Source organism: Canis lupus, chromosome 6, assembly GCF_048164855.1.
Source record: "Canis lupus baileyi chromosome 6, mCanLup2.hap1, whole genome shotgun sequence".
NCBI classification, from domain to species: Eukaryota; Metazoa; Chordata; class Mammalia; order Carnivora; family Canidae; genus Canis; species Canis lupus.
Genome location: NC_132843.1, coordinates 40843378 through 40860017, shown reverse-complemented (window position 1 = coordinate 40860017; position 16640 = coordinate 40843378). Strand labels below are relative to the sequence as shown.

Sequence of the window (16640 nt, the reverse complement as noted above, 5' to 3'; positions counted from 1 at the left end):
CACAGACAAGGCCTCTTTAGTTTTCTAACAGCCTCCCTTGTCCCCTTCCTGGTCATGGCATGCCACAGTCAGCCAGCTCAGAAGGAACAGCAGTAATGACTGACATAGAAATGGAGACACATCTCTTCTTAAAAAGCTGCTATCAAATTCAAGAAGCCAGTATATATCTGCTCAAACAGCTCTTGGGCATCTGAATCATTTTACATGTAGCAATATGTTCCATGGAAGACCCGGACGGTTTTATGGTTTTCAGCAAGAATATGATAGGAAATGTCCTCTGTCCTTACCTCCTGTGTATGTTCATGTGAGTTGTGTACGCGAGGCAGGGCTGTGGGGAAAGATGGGGAAGCAATAGCAAGAGAAGCTGTGGGTTTTTGGATCTGGAAACAGAGCCGGGAATCCCAAATTCATGTGTGGAGTATTTGCTGAAAAGGGACAATGGGGCTGGAAAGAGGAGGACAGAGCAGGACAGGTGGGAACAAGGGTTTATTCCAGAGAGGTCCTGATGCCATCCTGAACCCCTCTCCTGTCTGCTGGTGCATCAGGACCAGAGACCAAGCATCACAAAACTTCAGAATGGCCACCAATTTCCTCTTCCTTTTTTCTTTTTCTATACTGGGTGCCCATGAAGATGGTCCAGAGGCTGAGCAGGATACCAGTTTCCTGGGAGGTGCAATCACCATGGACAGAGAGCTAAAGCTAGAGAGCAGCCAGGTGCCAGGACTGAGCTGGCAGGAAGGCACATGTGAATCAGAGAAGACAATAGTGAAGCAGTGGGGCATGAGGAGATCTGAGCACGTAGCACAGACGGTAGTGTGTCCCTCCTGTGATGTCTCTGCAGAGGACGGCTGGTGCTCCCATCACCCTTCCCAGCCCAGCACATTCTTCCCTGGAGCTGTCCCAGCTGCAGGGGGATCAGGCTCCTGAGGTGAGCACACAGCCCAAGTGAGGAGGACAGGGTCCTGCCTCACACAGAAGCACATTCATAGCTGATACTCACCCTCCTCAAGCCCCTCTGAGTCCGGGTCTTGCTGTAGTGATGGGGACGCTGCTTAGTTTCCTGGCCACTCAGTTCCTTTATGTACAGTTAAGTCCCCTGAGTAACTCAGATGCACAGCCAGGTTTGGGCTAGTTTGGACTAATTAGCAAAACTAACAACATAGGTAATATTGAGCACCCACCATGTGCCGGCTACTGTTTCCATCACTTTGCACGCATCGATGAATTTAATCTCCATTTGAGAGGTATTATTACTATTTTTCCCATTTCACAGATACAGAAACCAAGGCACAAGGAGGTTGAACAACGTACCTGAAGTGGCCTAGCCAGTAGCAGGCGGAGGAGGCATGGGCCCAGAGCCATGCTCTGTTGCACACACATTACTCTTAAAAAGTACACCAAGGCCCACAGGAGCTTAGTCATTCACTCAGGCTAGCCAGCCAGTAGCCAAATCACTAAATTTTCCAGGTGTAAGGCACCTTCTGGCTACCCTTGGGAAGACGGGAATTTCACATTTGTCATTCATTCCGCTAGCATGTATGCAGCATGAGCTCCCTGCCAGGCACTGTGCCAGGAGGGAGAGACAGCAGGATAGTCTGGAGCACCGACAGCCAAGGAGTAGAGGACAGCGGTCCCATGACGCGTGGGGTGCTGGTCCTGACTGCACATTTCTGGGCAAGGAGCCGGCCAGACCCACTTCCGTGGTGCTAGGATGAGGAGACCCCTTGTGTGCCCCACAGAGCTGGCCCTTGGCTGGCACCAGTGCTCTGCTGTGCAGGAAGGACATCGGTGCCAACCGTAACCAAGGCTGCTGTGTTGAGTCCCCACTTATGGGCTGGTTCATTTAGTCAAAGATTATTGTGCAGGTACCATATGCTAAAGATACTGGAATTCTCCTGGCTTAACATTCAAAACACAGAACTCAAGAAATATCTCAAAATAGGAATTTGAATGTGCTGCGTTCTACATTTCTTGCCTTCTCTGGCTCTGAGCCCATGCTGTACTTCCTGAGATAATAGCTTCTGCCACCGACCACCCTGCCGCTCCGTCCCCATCCCTGGCTAACACCTACTTCATATTCCAGTTCAGTGCTACTGTCTCAGGGAAGTCTCATTGTTCCCCCAACACTACCTTTGGAAACAATGATGAAAAATTGTCATTCCTAATGATAATAATAGCTAATCCTTAACATAGCTCTTACCTTGTGCCCTGTACTGTTCTAAGAGCTGGATGTATGTTGATTGATTGTATGCAGTATTGTTTGCATACGAGGGAATTAGACACAGAGAGGATAAGCAAACTAGTCAAGGTCACACAGCTAGCGAGTGATGAAGTCTAATTTTGAACCCAGAAGTCTGGCTCCAGAATCGATACACATGCCATAGATTTAAGACAATGTTTTATGACACATTTCAGAACACAAAAAAGAAACACTGCATTAAATGTACACTAAAACCCTGCCTTGATGACAATTGATATCTATTCACATAATTTTATCCCGTTTTCTTCCTTGATGTTGCATTTGACTCTTGTGTCCAAGACTCCTTCTTGTTCAGACTGTGAATCTTCGTCTAAACCACTTTGGCCAGCAGGATGCATTGCTGCCTTTAGATGTAATAATATAGTTTCAAGACATATCAGAGAACACAAAGCTTTGTTTGAAGTCAAAGTTTCATTTCTTATCTGGGTTGCACCGTGAGTTACTGGGAGTGACGTATCTTTTCTGGGACATGAGCCCAATATGATAGAAAGATACGTTCATGGTCTAGATCTTTGGAGGAAATGATAATGAGCAATGCCGTTGGTGAAAATTTCCAATCATGTGATTAGTTTTCTCTGAACTTGAGAGAGAGAAAGTTTCCCAGCTTAGATCCATCTTGGTCATGCCAGACCATAAGCATTGCTCCTGGCTGACCTCACCTGCACTGCCCATTTCCAGGTGTATCAGGCACCAAGCGAACCAGCCTTGCCAGACCCTGTGCCTCTCCCAGTGCTGGATCCCCTGACACTATCTACCTTTTAGCCACCTGGCCAGCATTTCTCCCCAGTTCACTATCTCAGGGACTGACCCATGTCTCTGTACTTTCAGTAACCTCTGCAGCTCAGGTATCTAACTCACTCTTCCTAGCCAAGGACCAGGAGCCCATAGAGAGCTAGGGTAAGTACTGCTGTCAGGTAGAGGCTTCAAGGGAGGGGCTCACCTGTGAGGTGAGGCTTGTAGGGATGTCCTTTACAGCCCAGGTCCTGCTGAGACTCTCTTGGGCCATCAAGGGAGGCACGCAGCAAGTGGCTGGGGAAAGTGCTGTTGGTTGCAGCCTTCTGTCTAACCTTGTCTTTCTTCCAGAGGATCCAGTGTTTCTGGATGTGGCTTATGCTCAGGTCTGAAGTGGCTATCAGGGACAGGAAGTAGCAGGTGACTTTTGGGGCAGTGCATCTGTCTTTGCTGGAGCTGAGCGAGGTGGAGGTTCAGGGCCCAGCAGAGCCCTGCCCAGCAGTGGCACAGACAGCGACCACGCCTCGGCATGCGGGAAGGGTGCTGGTTTCTTTCAGAGCCTGCTGCTACTGTGCCTCTTCTCTGTCTGGGCCGAGAGGCTGAAGCCCTGGGAATTGAAGTTTCAGAACTGGGCTGTAAGAGCCTCATTGTTTCTTATTACTCCTGATTCTCTCATTTCCTCCAGCAGAGCCTCTAGGAAGACCTAGGAAGGCCAGGAGGGTCCAAGTTCCCAGCTCTTCTCTTCTAGGGACTTCCTCTCCAAAGAGTAATGTAGTTCAGTGCATTAGGCATGGTGGGCCCTCAACATACCTTATCTTCCTTCGCCTTTGAGAACACTTTCCTCCTCAGGATCCCTCCATTGCCTGCTTCACAGTGAAGAAAGATACCCTCAGCCAAGCAGCCCAAGCATGGAGAGAACCCCAGAGGGAGCTACAGTAAGTGAGCAATGTCTTGCACTTGTGTCTTGATCTTGACTCAGTCGTCAGGGTCTCCAGGTGCCAATCAGGACACCTGTGTACCTCCTCCCTGGAGTCCTCAGCCACTGCTGCAAGAAAAAAGAGAAATATTTACCAGGGGTCAGCGAGGTGACCAGTGACTCAGAAGTGCCCCATGAGGATGCTAGCTAGGTTCTGAGGCTATCCCGTCCATGATCTGCTCATGACCCAGATCCAGACCATCAGGGAGCAGGGCTGGCCTGGCTGAGCTACCCTTCCAGTTCTCTCCGTCCCCTCACCCACGACTATGCTTCTTGCAGCCTGAGGTGAAACCAGCACAGCCCCAGGGATCATCAGCTAGGACAGCCAGGCCACTGAGGGGACACAGGCTACAGGAACCTTGGTGAGTAGGAGCTGCCCACGAGTCCCCAAGGGCCAGTAGTGCCGAGTCAGCTGCTGCACACAGTGAGCAGGAGCCCAGGACAGGACACAATTAGCGGAGCAGAGCCCCTGGGGGACATGCTGCCACGGTCCTTGGGTTTGGTGGTAACAGAGGACCTCAACTGGGCAAGTCGTGGGAGGAGCCGTGGATGCTGCCACTAAGGGCAAACCCAATGTCCCTGTCAGTAATTATGAGTCACCATGCCAAAACAAGACTCAGCAACAGCTCTTTGCTTTGGTCACAGGAAGACCAAAAACTGAACTTTCAGCCACTTGAACACCCGGTGGGCAGGACCTTCCAGTATGATTTAAATCTTGATATTTGAATCTTGAGTGTCATGCATATTTCTATCACCCACCTCAGGAGGCCTGTGTAAAAGAATAAATTAAACATAACCATGCAGTGTAGACACTTCTGATTGCACTAAGAAAACCAGCTGTGAGAGTAAGCTCCTACAACCACCCCCTGCACCCATGGCAGACTTCTGTTCCTATCACGACAGTGGGGCATGCAGACTACATCATACCACATTAATTTAATTATGTGGAAAACCACCCTCAAGCCAGTGAGTTCTTGGCTAATGGATTCCCTTCCTCACTCTGCACCCTTTACTTCCCACTCCTAAAAAAAAAATAATAATTCTTAATACAGTTTTTTAAAAATATTTTACTTATTTATTCATGAGAGACACAGAGAGAGAGAGGCAGAGACACAGGCAGAGGGAAAAGCAGGCTCCATGCAGGGAGCCCGACGTGGGACTTGATCCTGGGACCCCAGGATCACAACCTGGGCCAAAGGCAGATGCTCATCCACTGAGCCACCCAGACATCCCAATACAGTTTTAAAATTAACTTCACATCAATTTAAAAGGAAAAAAAAAAAAAACCAACAACTTGACTTTCCTAGGCAATTCGAATGTGAATATTCTCCCCCCAAATGTGAATTCTTTTATACTCACTCAGCCTTAAAATCATATCAATTCAATCTTCAGTCCTAGAAATTTCAAATAGGTATGAAATCAGGCTTTCATATCAAGAAATACCAATAATTGAGTCAAATATGAATCTGTCTTTACAGGATAGTTCACTGCAACTATTCCTAAAGCAGACTTGCCTCTTTTTTTCTTTTCTGCCAGATTTCTCTGAGTCCTTGTTTCCCCAAACAGCACAGACTCTCTCCTTCCCTCCCCTTCAGCCCACTTCCCACCATATACCATCATTAGCTTCCTGGATTGCAGGAAAAATGAAAATCCTTGAAATGTTTTCAGAAACATGTTTAGGCAAAGAGACAAGACATGCAATTCTGAATTAAAAGCAGGGGAAAATAAATCCTAAAAAAGAGGAACAATGTGACCCATATCATTGGCAGGCAAGATGGAAAAAAAAATTGAAGGAAGGAAAATCTGATGAAAGTACCTGGGGTGAAATCGAGACATGTGATGGTGAATTTTACATGTCAACATGACTGGGCTCAGGGGTGCCCAGATAGCTGGGACAACATTAACTCCAAGCGTGTTTAGATGGTATCTCTGAAGACATCAGCATTGGAATCTGTAGGCTGGGTAGAGAAGGTAGCCCTCACCAATGTGGGCAGGCACCGTCCACTTTGCTGAGGACAGAACAAAACAAGAGAGTGAAGAAAGGGCTTGAGGAGGCACACCCTCACTCCGGGTTCTTAGGCCTCGGACTTGGACCTGGACTCACACCATTGGCTCCTGTGGTTCTCAGACCTGTGAATTTGGACTAGAACTCCACCAGGGGCTTCCCTGGGTCCCCAGCTTGCAGATGGTAGACTGTGGCACTTCTCCATACAAAGTAGTATGTAGTATGGGTTATGCTCCCATATTTGAATGAAAATATCCCTCATAATAAACCTCTTTACTCTGGAGAACCCTGACTGATACAAAGCACAAAGAACTATCTAGTACAACAAAAAAAGAGGATATGTTTGGAACAAGAGCAGCATGTCCTCTGTGCTTCGGAGCTGGTGATCCTGCTTGGCACCCATGAGTAAGTTACAAACCTGTAAGATCTAAAAATGAGATGAAGGTGTGAGAATATCTGCTTGATACATGGATAGGAAAGATCAGTGCAGACTCCAGAATAACAACATTGGTTCTCAGGGCATATTTAGGAATAGTCTTTATCCCATTCTGTTTTTTGGAAGACAGGTGACACAACAGAACAAAAAACAAGATTTGGGCTGGGCACGAGTGCTGATCATCATGCATGTTGTCTGACCTTGGGAACTTGTCATCCTCTCCTAGGCTCCGGCATCTTACCTGCAAGTGGGAGCAAACACCCTGTCTAGTAGGGTTATTGGAAGCCTGAACAAGATCTTCTAAGAAATGCCTGTTGCAAAGAAGGCATATCATCAATGGCAGATTTAATATTGGATCATTGCTACCATTTTTATGATGGGAAGTAATGTCTCTTTTAGACATTTTAAAAGCAACTCACAGGAGGTCTCCAGTGAATCTTATTTGTGTTGCTACCACTATATTCTCCATCCTGGGTGTCCAAATCCAGGCACATACATAGGATCCTGGGTGCATTCATCTATGCTCATCCAGTCTTCAGACAGTATTTCATTTTTTTTTTTCAGACAGTATTTCAGTCAGGACTCTTGGTTTAGCAACAGAACAACTCTGGCTCTCTTTTCAAAAGGGGGATGCTTTACTGAAAGTATACCAAGGACTCAGAAAATGGGAAAACAAGACTTAAAAATGAGTGGGAACAAATGGGAGCTGGAAGCCCGAGTGTTAGGAGCCACGGCAAGTGTCCTGCTATAGAAACATGACCCACACACTGCCCCATCCATGGTCTTGGCTCCACAGCCCTGTGCCACCAGCAAAGTTTCAAGGAAGATGTCTGACTGGCTGAACCCAGGTTGCAAGGCCACCCGAAGGTAGCTCAGACAATGGGGGATGAAGAGTCTTCTTCCTTGGGCTTTTAAAATGAGAGGCTACCCTCTCCCCACTGAGCTCGTGCTTCAGGTGAGTTCGTCTAAAGGGAAATCAAAGAACTAATGGAAAGCGTGTGTGGTACTCAAGACATCAGATAAATAAATAACAAGAATCTGCTGAAGACAGTAGCTTGATCATCTGAGGATCTGACTGACTCACACAACCTTACTTCCCTTCTTAAATTTCAGAGAATGCTCTTGGGGATAAGATTCTTTGAACTTCCACTTTTAAAATTTCTTCATCCTGACCTCATGGGACTCTCCTTACCACAACTCTGACACCAGTTTCAGAGCATCAAGATTTTCCAAGTCAATGGTACCATGTGTATTCCCATCTCTATCCCTGGACATCTGCATGAAAGCACCAAGGTCGAGCTAGTCCCAGCCCTACAGGTAACTGTGATGATCTGTCCACAGCCTGCCTGCCCTAGCACGCTACCCCTAAGCCTTGACAAGCACACAGCCTCCACACACTCAGTCCTTTTCCTTCCAGGAAAACTTGGAAATTAAAGAACTTGAGTCTGAGAAGTTCTAGATTCTGTATGTTCCAATTACAGATTTATCTCATTAACCAGTTCAAATATTTTCTTGACTCTACTTTCTACTCTGAAATGGGAGATTTTTTTACTAGATACGTTTTGTGATCTTTATAAAATCAATATACTTGGTGGTATGACTCACCCCAATACAGGAGAGTCAATTTCCTCTTATTTCTTCTTAAGAAATCATTAACTTCTACAAGCCAACAATGACCCCATTATAGCTCTTGCTCAACACATATGGTGATATTCCCCCCCTTCTTTTTAAATTCTGGAGTTCTTCAAGGTAGGAACTCCATCTGATTGCCAAGAATTAGATGAGGAGACCAGTTTAAGAAATCCCCCAACTCCCTGAACCTAAGAAGTATCTTCATGGGCTCACAAGAGCCTTGTATTCAGAAGTCACTGGATGGATGGAAAGGGAGAAGATCACTAAGCAGAGATCTGCTTTGAAAAATAGTTTATTATTCTTCATCTCTTTGGTGTAACTGACTTTTTTCCCAACCATAAGCTGTTCCATAACCAAAAGAGGATGCAAGAGGGCTTACCACGGAAGGAGTTCATAACTATCAAGCTCCATAAGAAAGAGCTTCTCTGTGAAAGAGAAGAGTGGCTTACCATATTTAGCACAAGGAGCTACAGGACAGGGAGCTTCTTTTCTTTCTTCTTGAGACCAAGTCTCCTTCAGAAAGCCTCCTCATTGGCCTCCTGCCACTCCTGTCTCCTCTTTTCTTCCCCAACTTACTCCACCACATCCTGAAGCAGAAGCAAGGGCAGGGTAGTGAAAGCATTGTCCTTCTCTATTTTGTGCCCCTTTGAAGAATACTCTTCCGTCATCTACTCGTGCATTCAGTTATCTGGTCTGTGTTTAGAGCACTTTGCTCAGTACTATGTGTTGACCCTAGGGGAAGTATAAAAAGCTTGCTGCACACATGTTCATTTGGTACACATTGTTGACTCACATGGTCTTTAAAGGATAGCTTAAATTAGTTGAAGTTAGGAAATCAGGATATTTCACATAGAAATCTGTATTTGGAGCTTCTCTTAAAAATTTAGAAAATCAGATTATGTCAGATCTTCAGACTTGGTAATGATACTGTGGTTGAATATCTGGCTCCTTTCAAATGCAATGTGTATATTCTCCACCTGACTATAGTCTCCACCAGCCCCTGTCATCTCTTTTTTTTTTTTTTTTTAAGATTTTATTTATTTATGCATGAGAGACGTATACAGAGAGAAGCAGAGGCACAGGCAGAGGGAAAAGCAGGCTCCACACAGAGAGCCCAACATGGGACTTGATCTCGGGTCCCCAGGATCACGGCCCGGGCTGCAGGCAGCGTTAAACCACTGTGCCACCGGGGCTGCCCCCCTGTCATCTCCTTGAATCTGAAGCGAGATGACAAGCTGCCATGTGTTCTCTCAAATACCCAAATATTTTATTTATAGTAGATTTAAGAAAAGAGTGACTTTTACCCACATCTCTACCAAAAGTGGGAAAACAAGATAGAAAGAAAACTTATAGTTTCAAGAAAAAAGAGATACTTTCTTTGTGAAAAGTAAAAAATAGTTCTAAATAAGTATGCAAATAAGGTGTCCCTTTGTCAATTAAATACAAATAAAGATACTATTATGAAATTAATTATAGTAAGAATTATAGCAGGCTCAAGAAAGATGCATGCTAAAGAACTTAATGAACTAAAAAACAGAACAGAACTTTTTTTAAGATTTTATTTATTTATTCATGAGAGACAGAGAGAGAGAGAGAGAGGCAGAGACACAGGCAGAAGGAGAAGCAGGCTCCCTGCAGGGAGCCCAATGCAGGACTCAGTCCTGGGACTCCAGGATCACACCCTGCGCCGAAGGCGGGCGCTAAACTCCTGAGCCACTCAGGGATCCCCAGAACTGAACTTTAAATGGAGTTTCTTTTTCATGTTCCTAAATTAAATGTTACCACTAGAAAATTCAGCTATGTGTTTAATAGAAGGTTTTCCAAGCACAAACACTTTCATAGAGGGCAAATCTGTAAAAGAATGTCTTATTAAGGGCAAAAAATATATTGTTTCCTAAAGAGAATCAAGCATTGGCTGATCTTCAGGAAGTAGAAAATATCGCTTAGAACTGAAAGGCTAAGTCTATGAAAATTTTAATTAATCCATGACATTTTTCTATGGCAACTTATAAGATTATAAGTATAAACAATACCACTTGGAGTAACTATATTCATTTCAGTATCATTAAGAATTAAGATGAGACTTTGGTCATGGTGTCAACAGTATACTGAGTAAATCATATCAGGTACTAATTCTATGTAACAAACCACCCTAAAACTTAATGGCTTAAGTCAACAGCCAGTCATTTATCTTACTGTTCTGCAGTTTGGCAGCATGAGTTGGATTCAGCTACACGGTTCTTACCACCTAGGCAGTGCTGGCCTGATTTGTCAGGACTCTTTTATGTGTTTCTGTTGTTAGCAGAAGAATGGCTTTGGGCTGCCTGCTTTGTGATGGCCTCACTTGCATGGCTGGGATAATGGAGTCCTCTCCCATGGTCTTTTATCCTCTGCAAGCTAGTCCAGGCTTGGTCACATGGCAGTTATTGTCTGCCTAACATTGAAGGCAGATGCATGCAAAGCCTCTTGAGAAAAACACCCAGAACTTGCACAGCAGTGCTCCTGCCCCTTCTATTGGCCAAAACAAGTCACAAGGCCAGACTATATTCATGACATACAGAAAGAGATTTCCTCTTTATGAGAAGAGCTACAAAGTCACATTATAAAGTCATTCATGCAGAGAAGGGAAGAATTTGTGGTCTTCCCTAAGTCATGAAAAGTTGAATATAGTCTAGACAAATTTAGTAAACAGAATGTAGATATGTCCCTGTAGTGTTCACCACTAACACTGACTCACTAGAAATTTAAGCTCAGGAGAACCTGGGTGGCTCAGTCTTGATTTCAGCTCAGATCATGATCTCAGGATCATGATATTGAGCCTCATTTCATGTTCCCACTGGATGTGGACCCTGCTTAGGATTCTCCTCTCCCTCTGCCCCCTACCCCTCATGCTTACTCTCTCTGTCTCTCTCTCCCTCAAAAAGAAGGAAACAAGAAAGAAAGAAAGACAGAAAGAAAGAAAGAAAGAAAGAAAGAAAGAAAGAAAGAAGAAGAAGAAGAAGAAAGAAAGAAAGAAAGAAAGAAAGAAAGAAAGAAAGAAAGAAGAAAGAAAGAAAGAAAGAAAGAAAGAAAGAAAGAAAGAAAGAAAGAAAGAAAAGAGAAATTTAAGCTCAAGTTGGCAATGTTTTGCAATAATAGGGAACTTAAATCCCTCATTACATCATTTACTAGAAATCAGTCTGCACTAAAAAGTTATAGAACACATCTTAAACTCAGTAATTAAAACCATGAACTACACATGTACCTAAGATCAAAGAGATCAGCTCATTACCGGAGAGTAAGAGGCAGAGCATGGTGCTCATGCCCTGAGCACCATGAAGTGATAAGAATCATGAAGCTTAAGAGTCTTGCTTGTCACAAGGCATCAAAGGGAATAGAAAAAAATAACTTGCTCCTGTCATCCGAGGAGCAGTCTGGCCTCGGCTCCCAACCAGAGATTAGATTGAATACATGGCCCTTTCACTGGGTGATACAATCCATTGAAGCACTAGCCATTTCTCCGAGAAGTGCTCATTAGGAATTGGCCCAAATTAGGGATTCTAGTCGTTGAAATCAGTTTCAAGAAATAAAAGTGTGGATTGCACTGCATAATCCCGAGTCGTGGAACCGAAAAGTGAACGTGGAAAATGAATATCTGAAAATAAACCAGCATGGTTAAGTTGGCCTTTCTCAGTGTCTATAATCATTGTCGATATCACACCAAACAACAAATATGGCAGTGGGGGGAATGCCAGAACTGTATGTACCCCAGCAGCAGCTCTCCTAAATACAAGAACCCCTGTGCAAACTTTCTACCTCTGATCAGGAGTGCTTGTAAACTCATAAAGCAATAAAATAATAACACTAAAGATTGTGATAAAATTGAATTCCACATTGCATATACACTATGAAATGTCAATTCTGGTACAGATTTCTTGATGCAGAAGAGAAGACGTCAGGTTTCCAGTTTCCAATTTAAACATAATGAACAATGAAAGAAAAATTAATAGTTTAATTACATCTACATTCCGACTTGTTTTTTGCAAATTTGAATTTAGAATATAATCTCCAACTTCCCGCATTTATATTATGTGGCACACATATCCAATAGTTCAGTAAAAATAATTAAACTTTTGTTGCATTCTGGCAGTTGATTTTTCTCACAGCTCACTTTCTTTACTCCACACTGCCTGCCAGCATCCCAAGGCTTTGAATTCACACCCCTTAAAATAAGCTGAGTCAGATTAAAACAGATGCCTGGGGTGCCAATTGATGAAAAGCAATTAAGCCAGAGTTTAAATTTACACTTCTCTAAAGCTTTCTCTCTGTTGAGGTTTCTGTGATGTGCAGTTCCAGCTAAAAATGGGTAGTCACAGATGAAATTTGGAAGCCAAAGGCATAGTTTAATGTTGTTTACTAGTGGATGGGTGATCTTATTTTGGTACTGTGAGAGAGCAATAATTCCTCTCCCCTTCATGGTCCTTCTTGCTGGACCAAAGGTCCAGTTGACATGAGACAGATTAACAGGAGGAGATCAAATTTAAGTTTGTATGTAAGGAACCCACAGAGACCTGGAAATTCCAAGGCTGTTGGGCAAAATGAGGTCTATATGTCATTGAAAACTAAGGAGAAGGGGGCAGGGGCCTGGGACTTCAGAGGGAAGGAATGTAGTTCACAGGGCAGAGAAGAGCAGGTGTTTGGTAATTAGATGTTTGCCCTGCCATACAGATGGGCCACTCAGATAAAATTCATCTCTGCTAATAACCTTTATTCTGGGAAAGATCCCCAAATTAGATTCTTCTGTGTGGTTAAGGGAGGGACAAAAGTTTCTCTTGAGCCCACAGGGCCTCAATTGCCTTCATGCTAGAGTTGCTCACCTTGGGGTAGCCTGTCTTCAACCCCTACAAGTATCTAAATTTTATTTTTTATTTTATTTGTTTATTTATTCATTCATTCAATTTGAGTATAGTTGATACATAATGTTATACTACTTTTAGGGGTACAACATAGGTATCTACATTTAAAATTTTTTTAATATAAAGACTTCCAATGAATTGCCAGGTTTGAAAAAAAACTGAACTAAAAATTAGTTTAAAACAATTTTTATTTTGCTGATATTTTTTCAAAATATTTTAGCCAATGGAGGTGAAGTAGTAATTAAAAAAAAAAAAGTTGTTTTCCACTCTTGGAGAGGAAAATTCTTACCTACCGTTCAAAACTCTTCTGACTGGTCTAAGAATTAAACTGACATGATACAGATTAACAGGAGAAAATAAAATTTAAAATTTAATTACATCTGTATTCGGGAATCCACATAAACATGAGACTCCAAAGATGTTGGGGAAATGAGGTATTTATGTCATTCTGAACTAAGAACTAAGAGTCTGGGACCAGAGGGAAGGAAAGCAATGCATAGGAAGATGGAAAAATGTAAATGTTCAGTAAACATATGTCTGCTGGGCCATACAGCAACAATGGAACACAGTGAGGAATTCTCACAACAGACATTGATAAGTTCTTTCTGTTGGCCACCCCTAGTTCATATTATACTGTAGTTATCTATGGTGAGAGCTCCCTTCCTGGAGCAGATCCTCTGTCCAAATTCTTTTAGGCAGTAAAAGGTGGGAGGTCAAAATTTCTTTCTGAGTCTGTTGGGCCTTAACTGTTTTCAGTGCCAATTTGATGTGCAGAAATAATCTGCACATCAAATTGGCACATCTTGGGGTGACTCATTCTAATCCTCACACTACATATAAGTGAAATCAGTGGAAAGCATTATGCCTCTTCCCCTTCTAATAAGTGTTAAGTGTCGTCTCCCCACCCCCTGCCCACATCTGGCCTAGGACTATGGTACAAATGGAGCCCTTCACAGTATACTTCTGGAGGTTTAAAAGTTACAGCTCAATCTAGTAAACTAATAAAATAAACTTTATCCTCCTGCCTTGACAAATAAAGCTTTATTTTGACCTGGTAGTCTAGGTTCAAATGGAAAATTCTTGGATCCTTAGGATTCCCTACAGAACATAGCAGTGTAAGGAAGGTAAGCTTCTGGTCACTGGCCCCAAGCCTGCAGGGTCCTCCTTCTCTCCTCACGGCTGGCTCCATCCCACAGCATAGTACATGTGGACAAGCCCACCTGTGGACACAAGCTTCTTACATATCCTGAAAACAGTGTTGTCTTGGCCATCCCTCAGAAAAAAAATAAGAAAATCAAAATATTGACAATTGATGAATCTAGGTAAAGAACACACTGGTATTTGTTGCATTATTATTGCAATTCTTCTAAAAGTTAAAAAAATTTTTAATGTAGGAAAAAAATTGTTTTGTTAATTAAAAAATAAATAAATATCAAAGTAGCAAAGGGGATTTACTTTAACCTGTATGACTTGCAAGTGGCAGAGCAAACCCACAGCCAGGCCTTAGGCTGCAAATCCAGTATTTGTTCCACATCTTCCAACACATATATGTGGGTTGTCATGAGTCTGGAATGCAGGGCACTAAAGAGCTATGATTCAGTTCTCACTTGGCCCAGTTTTTGGTTTGTTTTTTTTTTTTTAAGATTTATTTATTTATTTGAGAGAGAGAAAGAGCATGTGCATGCATGTGCATGTGGGGGGGAGGGGCAGAGGGAGAAGGAGAGTCTTAAGCAGACTCTAAGGTGAGCATGGATCCTGATATGGGGCTTGATCTCACAACCCTGAGATCACGACCCGAGCCAAAACCAAGAGTTGGACACTTAACTGACTGAGCCACCCAGATGTCCCTCATTTGGCTCAGTTTTTGAACAAAAAGATCTGTATGTTCATGAATATGGAGGAGTCTACACTTAGAACCAGCAATCATCTTGGAAAATTTTCTAATACCAAAGAGGATCATCTTGTGCCATTGGAGATTAGAACTATCCCTATTTGTGTGTAGGGAAAGTGAAAGAAGTCTTCCAGATAACACTACCCTCCACAAAAGTGTAACTGAGTGGACTTGCTACCTTTTCTCTGAGGGTCAAAGTTGATGATTCTAAGGATTTAATCCTCCATCACTAGCAAGTCAGCCTTGGGACAATGGTTACAGAAACCATACCTGCTGGTTTGGGAGGAGAGGCTATCAATAACAAGAGTTATAACAAATTTATCTTTTCAGTAATTTTCCACTCATAAAGTACACTCAAGATGACAGATTCCCTGTTTTGTACTTAAAAATGCATAATTTCCCCCCAGTAATGAGGAACATACCCAGCACCCAGATCTCAGTTTCTAAATGCTATTTTCCTCAGAAAAAGACCAGGAATCCTTGGAGGAGTGGCTGATTCTAGAGCTGGGGCAGGAGATGACAAGACAACCTAGAGTATCTTGTAGTGCCAGAAAGTCCAGAAGTGCTCAGAAAAAGCAAAAGGATGAGGGCAATTCAAAGGGACACAGGAGCTAATCTGAAAGATCCTCCAATGTCAAAACTGAAACATTTTGAGCAATGAAGTAAATAAGGTAGCATTGGATTATCACCCAAAGTACAAAATAAATATACATGAATCTGTGGTGGTATAAACAAATGATTGATTTATTGAATGAATGAATGAATGAATGAACACACAAATAAATGAAGGAGAAGAGACAAGTCTTCTTTACAGAGCTGGAACTTAATGGCTTCCTCATCCCACCTGCCAGAGGGACTGGACCTACTGGCTTATCTCCAAACAACCAACAGTGCAGATGGACAGTATTTCCATGTTGAAAACCTTGTGAACACCAACAAAATGAAGTGATCAAGATGAACACCATCTGTAATACTCATGTTGCCCTCATGTATTCCCTGATGGGATGTGACAAGGAGTACACTCAATTTCTATGGCATTCTTTCTGAAAGCCCATAATCCTAGCCTCATGTTTTCATGAGAAAAACACCAGACAAATCCAGATAGAAGATATTACCAGATATTTGACCAATATTCCTCAATATCATCACAGTCACAAAAAAACTCAGAAAGACTGAGAAACTGTCACAGACCAGAGGAGCTTAAGGAGATGTAAACAAAGGTAATGTGATATTTTGGATTGGATATTGAAAGAGGAAAGGGATATTACTGGAGAAATTGGTGAAATCTGAATAAAGAGTAGAGCTAATACTAATGTACCAATCCTGGTTTCTTAGTATTGACAAATGCACCACGATAGTGTGAGATGACAATGTTCAGGGAAACTCAAACAGACTGAGAGATATGTGGGCACTTTCTCTACTGCTTTTGCAACTCTTCTGTGAGTCTAAACTTATTCCAAAATTTAAAGTTTATTCTTAAAATGTAGAGCTTTAGATGCTTTTTTCTAGCATATGAAAAAGATCAGGATTTTCACAGTTCCTCACAGTCACTGAATACAACTTTTATTATCCTCCCTTAATATAAAATCTAAATGTCGTCCCCGATGAATCAAGCCATTGCCTAGTAAATTGTGGTATATGCAATCCATGGCTGATGTTTCGAAATGAAACCTCAGTTTTGGTACTCATAACTGAGGCATTCATCTCAGTGACTCAAACACAGCAATTAAAAATAGCACCTGATTTGTTTAAAATATTTAAGCTTTTAGACAGTGGTTGCAAACATAGCTTGTGTGTTTGGACATCTTATGTC

At 42.8% G+C, this 16640-nt stretch overlaps 1 long non-coding RNA gene across 2 annotated transcripts; it reads right to left on the bottom strand.

Annotated features, from left to right (window-relative positions):
• Positions 1-2318: 2318 nt before the first annotated feature.
• Positions 2319-4515, bottom strand: LOC140635431 (uncharacterized). Of its 2 annotated transcripts, none has more exons than XR_012032748.1 (2): positions 4227-4515; positions 2319-4037 (listed from the first exon to the last, which is right to left on the bottom strand). It is a non-coding gene; the product is annotated as an uncharacterized lncRNA (long non-coding RNA). The 2 variants fall into 2 exon arrangements; XR_012032749.1 differs by having other exon boundaries at positions 4327-4515.
• Positions 4516-16640: the final 12125 nt, after the last annotated feature.